This window comes from Vulpes vulpes, chromosome 16, assembly GCF_048418805.1.
Source record: "Vulpes vulpes isolate BD-2025 chromosome 16, VulVul3, whole genome shotgun sequence".
NCBI lineage: Eukaryota > Metazoa > Chordata > Mammalia > Carnivora > Canidae > Vulpes > Vulpes vulpes.
The window spans coordinates 95,261,319-95,271,309 of NC_132795.1; the positions used below are offsets into that span (position 1 = coordinate 95,261,319).

At 46.2% G+C, this 9,991-nt stretch overlaps 1 long non-coding RNA gene across 1 annotated transcript; it reads left to right on the forward strand.

Annotated features, from left to right (window-relative positions):
- The first annotated feature begins 2,549 nt into the window (after positions 1-2,549).
- Positions 2,550-6,299, forward strand: LOC140595847 (uncharacterized). The gene is made up of 3 exons (XR_011997752.1): positions 2,550-2,947; positions 4,742-4,831; positions 6,192-6,299. It is a non-coding gene; the product is annotated as an uncharacterized lncRNA (long non-coding RNA).
- The last annotated feature ends 3,692 nt before the right edge of the window (positions 6,300-9,991 follow it).

Sequence of the window (9,991 nt, forward strand, 5' to 3'; positions counted from 1 at the left end):
TGGGGCAAGTTTACAGCTGTTGCAGGGCTTGCAGGCCATAGTAAGGAATTCAGATTTTTTTCTGAGTGTGACAGGAAGCCATCAAGAGCCTTTATCAGGGAAATAGTATGAGCTGATGTTTATTTTATAAAGATCACTCTGGTTGCTTTCATGGAGAACCGGCTGCGGGTGAGGAGGGATGAAGGTGGCGCTCAGGAGGCTTTCCCGGTGGTCCTGGGGAGGGATGAGTTCGAGCTCAGAGAGACAAATTACATGTCAGTCCCCGTGACGCGAGCTAAAAAGTGATCTGCGTCATAAAGCAGCCACATAAAAGAATCACATGAAATGCTCTAAAATCAAAAGTGGAAGACATTATTTTCAGCCACGAAGATCAGGAATGACCTCATGATCAAGAGTGACAGTTGGGCCTGGAAGGATGGGGAGAAGAAAAGTTCTGGAAGTAGAGAAATGGGGATGGTTGGTAGGTAGAGAGAGGCATCCAGGAGAGAACTTCTTATAATCTATAATATTTACTGTTCACTTTTAGGGGCTGGGCTCTCAGCAGGGCCATCGGAAGTGAGAAGGACCCAGCCTTAGAGTGTGGATTTAGGTCCTGAGAAGGTGGACCGTGACTCTGGCTAATGGCCCAGGCTCTGGGTTCCAGTGTCACTCTCTTCCCCGAAGGAGGCATTTCACTGAGTCATGAGAGAGGGCTGAATGGTAGCCCCACAGGATACATTCACGTCCTACTTCCCGGAATGATCCTACGAGGCAGAGGACTGCATGTGGCATGTTCAAAAAAGGAAAAGCAGGGATCCCTGGGTGGCGCAGTGGTTTGGCGCTTGCCTTTGGCCCAGGGCGCGATCCTGGAGACCCGGGATCGAGTCCCACATCGGGCTCCCGGTGCATGGAGCCTGCTTCTCCCTCTGCCTGTGTCTCTGCCTCTCTCTCTCTCTCTCTCTGTGACTATCATAAATAAATAAAAATTAAAAAAAAAAAAAAAGGAAAAGCAAGCCTAAATTGGAGTCATTTGCCCCCCACGACAGCAAACCAAGACTTATCTACAGTTCCAACTGATCCCAGGAATGTGACCTGTAACATAAATCAATCTGAAATTCCTTGATCGGCACTAATGAAGTCATCTCCATGACAAAAAAAAAAAAAAAACTCTACTGCACCCCCACCCCCACCCTCACCCCTACCCAAAGAAGATGTTCTGGCCTAAAACAATCCTTTCCTTTCTCTTATTTTCTTTTTTTTGTTCAGTCTTGTCTTTTCTTCTGCTAAGAACCTCCTTGCCCACCCTCCTACCTATAAAAGCCTTCCGTTGTGCACAACTCCTTAGAGCACCTCTACTTGCTAGATGGGACACGGTCCAATTCATGAATCGCTTAATAAAGCCAGTGAGACCTTCACATTTAGTCAGCTGAGTTTTGTTTCTTAACAGGCAAAAGATGTGATTAAGAATCTTGAGAGGAAGCACTTTCCCTGGACTATCTCCTGCCGGGCCCTGAACGGAGACACGTGTTAGGGGGATGGAGAGAGAGATTGAAGATTGACGCACAGGGACACAGAGGCGCAGGAGGCGATGTGCACATGGAGGCAGAGGCTGGGCCACCCGCCCAGGAATGCTGGCAGCCACCAGAAGATGGAAGAGGGCAGGGACGGTTTCTCCCCACAACTGCAGAAGAAATAGGGCCCTGCTGACACTTTGATTTCAGTTTGGTCACACTGGTTTCTAATTTCTGGCCTCCAGAACCGTGAGATAATAAATTCCTGTTGTAAGCCACCGGGTTTATGGTTATTTGTTACAACAGCCACAGGAACCTAATACAGCCACATCTGTGTGACATGTCAGCCTGCGGTATGCAAGAAGGTGAGAGGTACTGGTTGATTCCGCTGCGCATCTCAGGGAAATATTAGCTTATTTCACAAGGACAGCTTGGAAACCCAATGCCTTACCTCAGATGTGTAACCTTAGTGGGAAGGATTGCAGGGCCATGTCAGGTGAAGGGAAAGATATTTTGAGTCAGGAGCAGGAGGCTAACTTAGTGCCATTACAATGATAACCTTTACGACACTGCCTTTTCGGTCCAAAGCCACCAATGGTCTTGATAGGGTTGAGAGCCATCTTAATTGTGAGACCTTGAACCAGTCGTATGAGGACTCTCCAGCTCAAAGATTCCTCTCCAAAATGGCGAGACCAATTCTTACTTCAAAAATGAGATTTGAATATTAAAGCAAAAAATATATGTGAACAGATTATGCAAATTATAACGGGTTATGAATTCAGGAGCATTCTTATTATTTTCCGCAACACGAGACCTTGAAGGTGAGAAGACAAATGATACCCTGAGTTGGGCACCTGTTACCTCACTAGCCTTTTGTGAGGAGGAAACGAGGGCACGGCAATTGCTGCCATTCGTGAGGGTAGATAAGGTGACAAATCACTGTGTGAAATACGTCACTTCGTCCTCAGCGCAACTCTCAGGGGGAATTAAGCTCCCGTTTTACTGGAGAATGATTCTATCTCAGCGGGCTTCCCCAGTCCTGGTACACAGCAGGTACTCAATAAGTGGTAGCTGATCCTGAATTTGGTCCCCATTGGGCCCGGCAATTTCTGCCTTTTGTACGCGAGCCTACGTGATGCTGTTGCTTAAAGCAAATGAAAACGGACCATAGTTTGCTGGTCTTTCTGTTGCTTTTCTGGAGAGTTCATTTAAAACTATAAGCACCTGCTTTGACTAGAATGAATGACAAGGCACAGCCCTCATCATTGGCTGCCCAATTCCTGGAGTGGGTAAATGAACAGAACCAAGGCTCTCTGTATTGCAGCTGCTCGACTTTTGAAGATTCTAGAGAATGAGAACTACGCCCAGCCCGGCCTCCAGAGCCAGTCCTCAAGATCCCCTCTCGTTGAGCACACGGAGGAAGGACCGCAGGCAGCTTTTCCCAAAGGCAGCACTTTGTAAGTTAATTATCATTTTAGGAAGCTGGCCACCCTTGGCTTTCCATCCTCTTGCTCCGGGGTCTGGGAGCTGCATAGATATCTCAGCAACCCCTTTTATCGTTCATCTTCAAAACACCCACTTCGTGGGAGTTACACTGTAGCCTCACCTCACGTCCCTTGACCCATGGACAGGAAAGAGGCTTGGATTTCCTAGTTTGGGGTTAAGAATGGGTCATAGATTGGTGCTCGGTGGTCCGGAGGGGGTCAGGCAGGTAGGTTTTGCCATAATGGGTGGCTTTATAGAGGCATAGCCCTGCAGGGGCCTTCAGTGCAAGGCATTATCAATTTATAAGGAAAAACATACCACACTGATGCATTTAAGAAAATACATGAACTATGTCCTTTATAATAATCCTAAGAAGGAATTCAGATTCTAAAACTAGAGGAACTAGATGCCTGTTTATCTGTGAGAAGTTAGGGGGAAGAGAGAGAGAGAGAGAGAGAGAGAGAGAGAGAAACGTCAGTAAGAGTGAGGGCAAATCTAGACCAATAAGCAAAGGCATGTGATATTGGGGGAAGAGCAGCAATATCTCAAAAGAATGATACCCCAAGGGATGAAAGATTGCGCTCAAGAGGTCCAATGCCTGGGAGATGTTGGGTGTCATCAGGTAAATCCGGGTAGGCTTGACGGAGGTCATGACATTTAGTGTTACCTTTGGAAGAGGAGGAGGGTATTTGGCTGAAGCTGAACAGAGCCCATACTAGACACAGAGCCTCTTGTATGTAGGAAAATACAAGGCCTCTCAAGGATTTTTTTTCAATCCTATGATTCAGGGATTAATATACAGATCATTATATTTGGGTAATTATTAATTTAATTCAGAGCTAGGCAGGCAAACCAGGACTTGCCCACGGGAAAGGCTCTAAAAATTCCTATGTAGAGACGCATGTGCACCAGGGATTCATTGTATAAAAAAGGAAGTTGTTTGTGAGATTAACCCCAAATTTAAAGATGGAGTCAGTTGGCAGAAGCCTCACATAGGCGTAGACAACACGAGACATAATTCAGGCTCCCATCCTGTGCTAATTAACAACATACAACAACCCTGTGCTACTAGGAGCACAGACCCTAGAACCAGAGAGGAGCTCAAGGTGACAATGTCAAAGAGAGTTCCCTGCCGTTGAGACTGAGGTCCAGAAGGGCCTTGCCCTCATCCACACCACTTATAAATAGCAGAACAGGGATTATACCCTGAGTTCTTGGCTTTGGACAGTGACCCATCTCTCCTCCATGTGCTATGCAAGGATTTGAACTCATCTCTCTGTGTCTGAGAAGAGACGGCCTGCCTCAACCTGGCCCAGGTCACCAATAAATGAGTAGGTGCCCCAGAAGGTTCAGGAAGTGAGATTTTGGTATTGTCTTCCAAAAACTCTCTCCTCCCGATGTGACTCTATCCTTCTAATGATTCCTACAGTTATTCCTAAACACCCTCAAGAAATGTTGCATAAAATTCATACAATGAATTTTTCGTAGAGGGGTAATACATTTAGCTTGAATAAAAAGCCACTCAGTCGGTGGCTGAGCCTGTAAGCAGAAAGAATTAGGGGTCTCCAGAAAAGGAAAGACGAGGCATAACTTTCCTGACGTAAGAAAAGTCACCGGAGGCCCCCAGCCATTCTGTGATCCGCGCCGGACCAGCACGACTTTTTCAAAGCACATTCTCGAGTCCCTTTCGCAGGATCTAAACCCCTTCAAGCACTCAGGTACCAAACCAGCCAAAGCCAGAGAACTGACGATGTTGACTCTTGCAGGCCCCGGTGACTTGGACCTGGACCTTAAGATGACTCCTGCCCCAATCCCAATTCCAGAATTCCATATTGTGCAAGCCCCTCCATGAACAGGTAGGCGTTCTTAGCATAAATCTTCCCCAGTTTTGTTGTTCACGGAGACACCATTTTGGGGAACATCCCCAGCGGATGTTGGAAGTAAAACCCTTCCTTTTCCTATTCTTTGGCCTAATTGTGTCTCTTGGCTCAATACCTGCTAAGAGGTGAACCCAGTTTCAGATAAGAAGCCCATCAGATATTCCTGTAGTGATAGCTGGCTGGGCGGAACGTAATATACACAGTAAACAGAGGAGGGTATTTGAAATATTTTGAACAACAGAGCCTGTTTTCAAAAATATATTGTAAAACCCTAATGTAATCTAATCCAATCATGTTTATTTATTATGAAGTCTATCACTTAGATCAATGGGGTTGGCTTCAAAAAATTATTAATTGGGGATTGGAAAAGACAGCTGCTGGCTCAGAAAGGCATAATATTTCAATGAGGGATTAACTGTACAATCCCTAAAGTGTCACTGTATAATCCATTTTAGAAAACTCGGATCAAAAATCAATAGTTAGACTGGTGTCTCCTAACTGGCTGCACACGCCAAAGAATGTTCATATGATCTTCTACTGGGGAGGGAGAAGACAGTATTAAAACTTCAACTATTTTTAGTCTCAACTTTTCAAGTGCTCATTTTTTTTTTTGTATCTACCTTATATATGACTTATTTGTATATGTGATTTATAAATGAATTTACAGGTGTTGAGATATTGCTTACACCTTTTATCGAAAGGGTGTGTGGAGCACGGATAGAGATAATGTGAGGCCCTGTCCGCGGAACTGGTTTGATGCCCCTTCTCATTTTGCATAAATTGAACTTAACATTGACTTCAAGTTAGAAAGGAAATCTTTGGGGCCGGTACCATAAAAAAGTTGGAGGTCAGGCAGGACTAGCTTCTATTCTAGGGTGACTGACAGTCCTACTGTGCCTGGGATTATCCTAGCTTTATTTTATTTATTTATTTTTTATCCTAGTTGTAACACTGAAAGCCTCATGTCCCAGGGCAGCCCCCCTCCAGGTTTACTGCTTGGAAACCATGAGAGCATGGGTGCGTTACCTATCTTGCTTACCCCAAATCTCCTCATCGATGAGGAAGTGGTAGCGAGAGCACCAATCACATGGTTCTTCTGAACACTGAGCGAGATGATCGCCATGGACAGATTCAGAGGAGCAGGGAGGGGCAGTCCGGGGACATCAGAGAGGGCTCGCGGACAGAGGGGATGCTGGAGTAGTACCCTTGCCAGCTCTGTTCAACCCTTCTCAGGGTGTCAGAACCCCAGTCCCTCCCTTGATTCTTGGTGTTTGTTGATTAGTTGAGACTGAGCTCACTCGTATTCCTGAGTTTTCACATCACCTTGTATTTACAGGGAGGGAACGCTTCTCCCCAAAGCTTCTCACGTTCAGGAAGGCCTGCTCATCGCCTCGCCCTGCTGTGTCCTTGAGCGAAGACACAGAGGAAGCCACATGAAGTCCTCCACCTTCCTGACACTCACCTGTGCTCCCCATGGGGTAGACATTTTCTTTTCTTCTTTCCTTCTTTCTTCCTTCCTTCTTTTTTTTCTTTTCTTTTCTTTTCTTTTCTTTCTTTTCTTTTCTTTTCTTTTTTCTCTTTTCTTTTTTCTTTTTCCTTCCTTCCTTCCTTCCTTCCTTCCTTCCTTCCTTCCTTCCTTCCTTCATTTCTTCCTTTTGTTTTTGTCTTGTTTTGTTTCACATGTTTTTTTTTTATTATTTTTTTTATTGGTGTTCAATTTGCCAACATATAGCATAACGCCCAGTGCTCATCCCGCCAAGTGCCCCCCTCAGTGCCCATCACCCAGTCACCCCAACACCCCCCTTCCTTCCTTTGGAAAGGGAAAGGGAAAAGCATCCAATCCAGAGATTAATTTTTCCAGTAGGGAGACTGCATGGTACAGGAGAAAGGACATGATTTATTTTTCATTCACTTGTTTTTGTGTCAGAACTGCAGGACTGGAATTCTGCTGTTCCCAGTGTGAGAGTCCTGTGACTTTGAACAACTTTACTTAAACTTCTGGGTTTTTGTTTCCTCATTTGTAAAATGGAAAAAAAAGAACACCATATCCATAGAGTTATTAGGATGATTAACCAGATGAGGTGAATTCAAATAAAGCACATAGTATAGCACAGGGCTTGCAAATGCTTTTTTTTGTTTGTTTGTTTGTTTTAGGAAAAATAAGATACATTTGTGGAAAATTCCAAGACCTTTTTGAGAAAACACTGAGACAAAACAATAGGATTAAAACTTGTCTTTTCTATGTAAACAAACATGTAACAAAGCATACAGGCCACCTTTTGAAATATGTCAAAACCACTCACGGACATTTAATTTCATTTATTAAAGGGATCCTTGGAAAGGAGACTATGCAAAATATGAGTAGGAAAGAGCCAGAATTGTCCCCAAAGGACAGGTGCCTGTGTCCTGGGGGTCCTGGAGGCCGGACAGCAGCTGAGGCCTCGTGTCCCGCGGAACACTGAAACATGGCCTGTCACCCCCCCGCGGTGAAGTGTGAGCGCTGCCTGCAACCGGGCCACAGGGAAAGACGTGGCAACAGCAGGCGAAGGGTTCTAAGGGGGAGACTTCCTGTGTGGAGAGCCATCTGTGGACCACAGCCGGCCCGTATCAACCCTCTCAACGGCGGGGTTCAGGGGTTCAGGGGAAGCACGGCTGGTAGGGACCTTCTAAGTGGCCGCTGAATGCTTTCTCGCTCTCCTTGAGTTTTGTGCCAACTTGGAAGCCAGGACACACTGGACTGTGCACGCCGACCTGCAGGCTGCAAAACACATCCTCCCGAAGACTGGCAGGAGGTGCAAAGACACTGGGAAAGGGCGCAGTGAAACTTGAGGAGGTCATGGTCGCCTTAGCTGTGGCCAAATGTAGCGCAGGCACTTAGGAGGCTGAGGATTTTACGGAAGAGAGTAAAGGTCAAACACTCCCTCTTCGGGCCCAAGTACTGTGGGGACCTGGGACCTCCACGGATTTAGGGGGAATCAAGAAGCAGGAGAACACTAGAGGCAAACCTGGGAATGTGACAATGGCCTGATAGGAAGGAAGGTCCCTATGGGTAGAGAGCGAGTCGCAGTCAGTCCTCCCTCCCCACCTCGCTGTTGGGAACACTGGGGCCATTCTGTGTCTCCTCTGGGGGGGGTCCGTAATGGGATGGGGCGGGCACACATGGAGAAAAGAACGGAGTGAAAAGAGGTGAAGAGGAGGGAGGTGAAGGCGACGGGAGGAGAGAGAAGGGCGTTTGGCGAGAAAAATGGGGCAGGGACAACACTGATTTCAGGCTGGCAGGTTTGGGTTGTCAGGGGTACAAAGTAGCCACTGTCTGTAGCTTCCATCGGCATCCGGGGAAACACCTCGGTAGGCTCGATCCCCAGATAACCTTCGCGCGGGGAGGGAGTGTCAGATACTCAAGATCGGTGGTTGATGTGGGTGGCGAACAGGGCATGGAGCCAGCGCAGGCTGGACCTGTGGGACCTCGGCCAGCTTTATGGGACGGGAGTCTGCTCCCCAACTGTGGGTGCCCTTGATGCCTATGCAGGAGTCAAGGACACAAGCTTCCATTAATTTTTTTAAATTTTTTTTTTATTGGAGTTCAATTTGCCAACATATAGCATAACACCCCGTGCTCATCCCGCCAAGTGCCCCCCTCAGTGCCCATCACCCAGTCACCCCAACCCCCCACCCATCTCCCCTTCCACCACCCCTTGTTCATTTCCCAGAGTTAGGAGTCTCTCATGTTTTGTCACCCTCGCTAATATTTTCACTCATTTTCCCTCTTTTCCCTTCATTCCCTTTCACTAATTTTTATATTCCCCAAATGAATGCTTCCATTTATTTTTAAGGACGAAATAACCCAAGTGCTTCGACTACCTAATATATGTGCACATAGCTCCTTTGATACCCATCAGCTGTTTTCTCACATACCAAGCTCCAAACATTTGGCTCAATTTAGATATTAACCGTAAACCAAAATAGCCCTTCCTTTAAAGTAAACATCCTAAGTGGGGATGACTGAGGTGGAGAACAAAATAAGGATTTGGCTGATTGTGCTTCTGAGTCTCACACACAGTGGACACTAGAGTTTGGAGTCTTTTCGGCTCTGCTGGAACATGCACAATTGCTCTTCCGTAGAATGCTTTATAATCAGGGTTTTCCTTTATGTGGCCCACGTATTAATGGATATTCAGTTGCGGTATAAAGTAAAGAAAGAAAATGAAGCCCATACTTTCCTACTCCTCTCCTCTTGGGGTTTCTACCTAAGACTTCCAAAAAAAAAAAAAAAGTCCCTTTGCAGGAAGCATTCAAATGCATTTCCATCTCTGCCAACAGATTCGACCAGATTTAATATACGGTAGGACTACTTGGAAATCAGAACTAATCAGATAATGGATAAATAAAAGTGTACTTGGCATACACAGCGACAAAAAGTGCAAGGATTTCGATGTTCCATCTGCCTTGTGGAGAAATATTCAAAGTAGGGGTCCATGTTCAACCTCTGGCATAAAAAAAAATTTGAACGTGTCATTGTTATCCGGCAGCGGAGTCCTGAAACATCTCAGCGATAGGTGATAGCTTGGGCTTTGGGAGGGAAGTTAAATCCTTAGCCCGACACGTCAGGTGACCACGACCTCGTGCTAACCTATGCCTCCCCCTCCCAGAAACAATTCCTCGACGTGCGCTCACGATCCGCTCCAGTTTCCGGGGCCCCCCGGGAGCACTCCTCTCTTTGCTCACCTGCTCAGGCTTATGTTCACTTAGCATGACCTTCTGTTACCTTCTCCTCCTTCCAAAGTTGGCTCCCCCAGAGCCGGAGCCAATTTTACCTCCTCCAACTTCCCTGACCGACTCCTTTGCTCCAAGCTGGTATATTTCTCATCGGCAAAGTTCATTTGGGAAAAGGAATTTAAAAAAGGAAGCATTGGCGTTCCCACCACATCTTTCTGAATATTCGTTCTGTGCGTAGTTACGTCTAATCTCGCCAACTCTGTTTTAAAGGTTTCAGGGTGGGGAAGCACCTGCTTCACTGGGTTCGGGTCAACTGCCTATAGCTGTATCTACGCAAAGCAACAGCAAGAGTCAAAGACGTGTCCTTGTAAGGTCTGGAGAATACTCGCATTTTTTTTTTTTTTAATACTCTGCATTCTT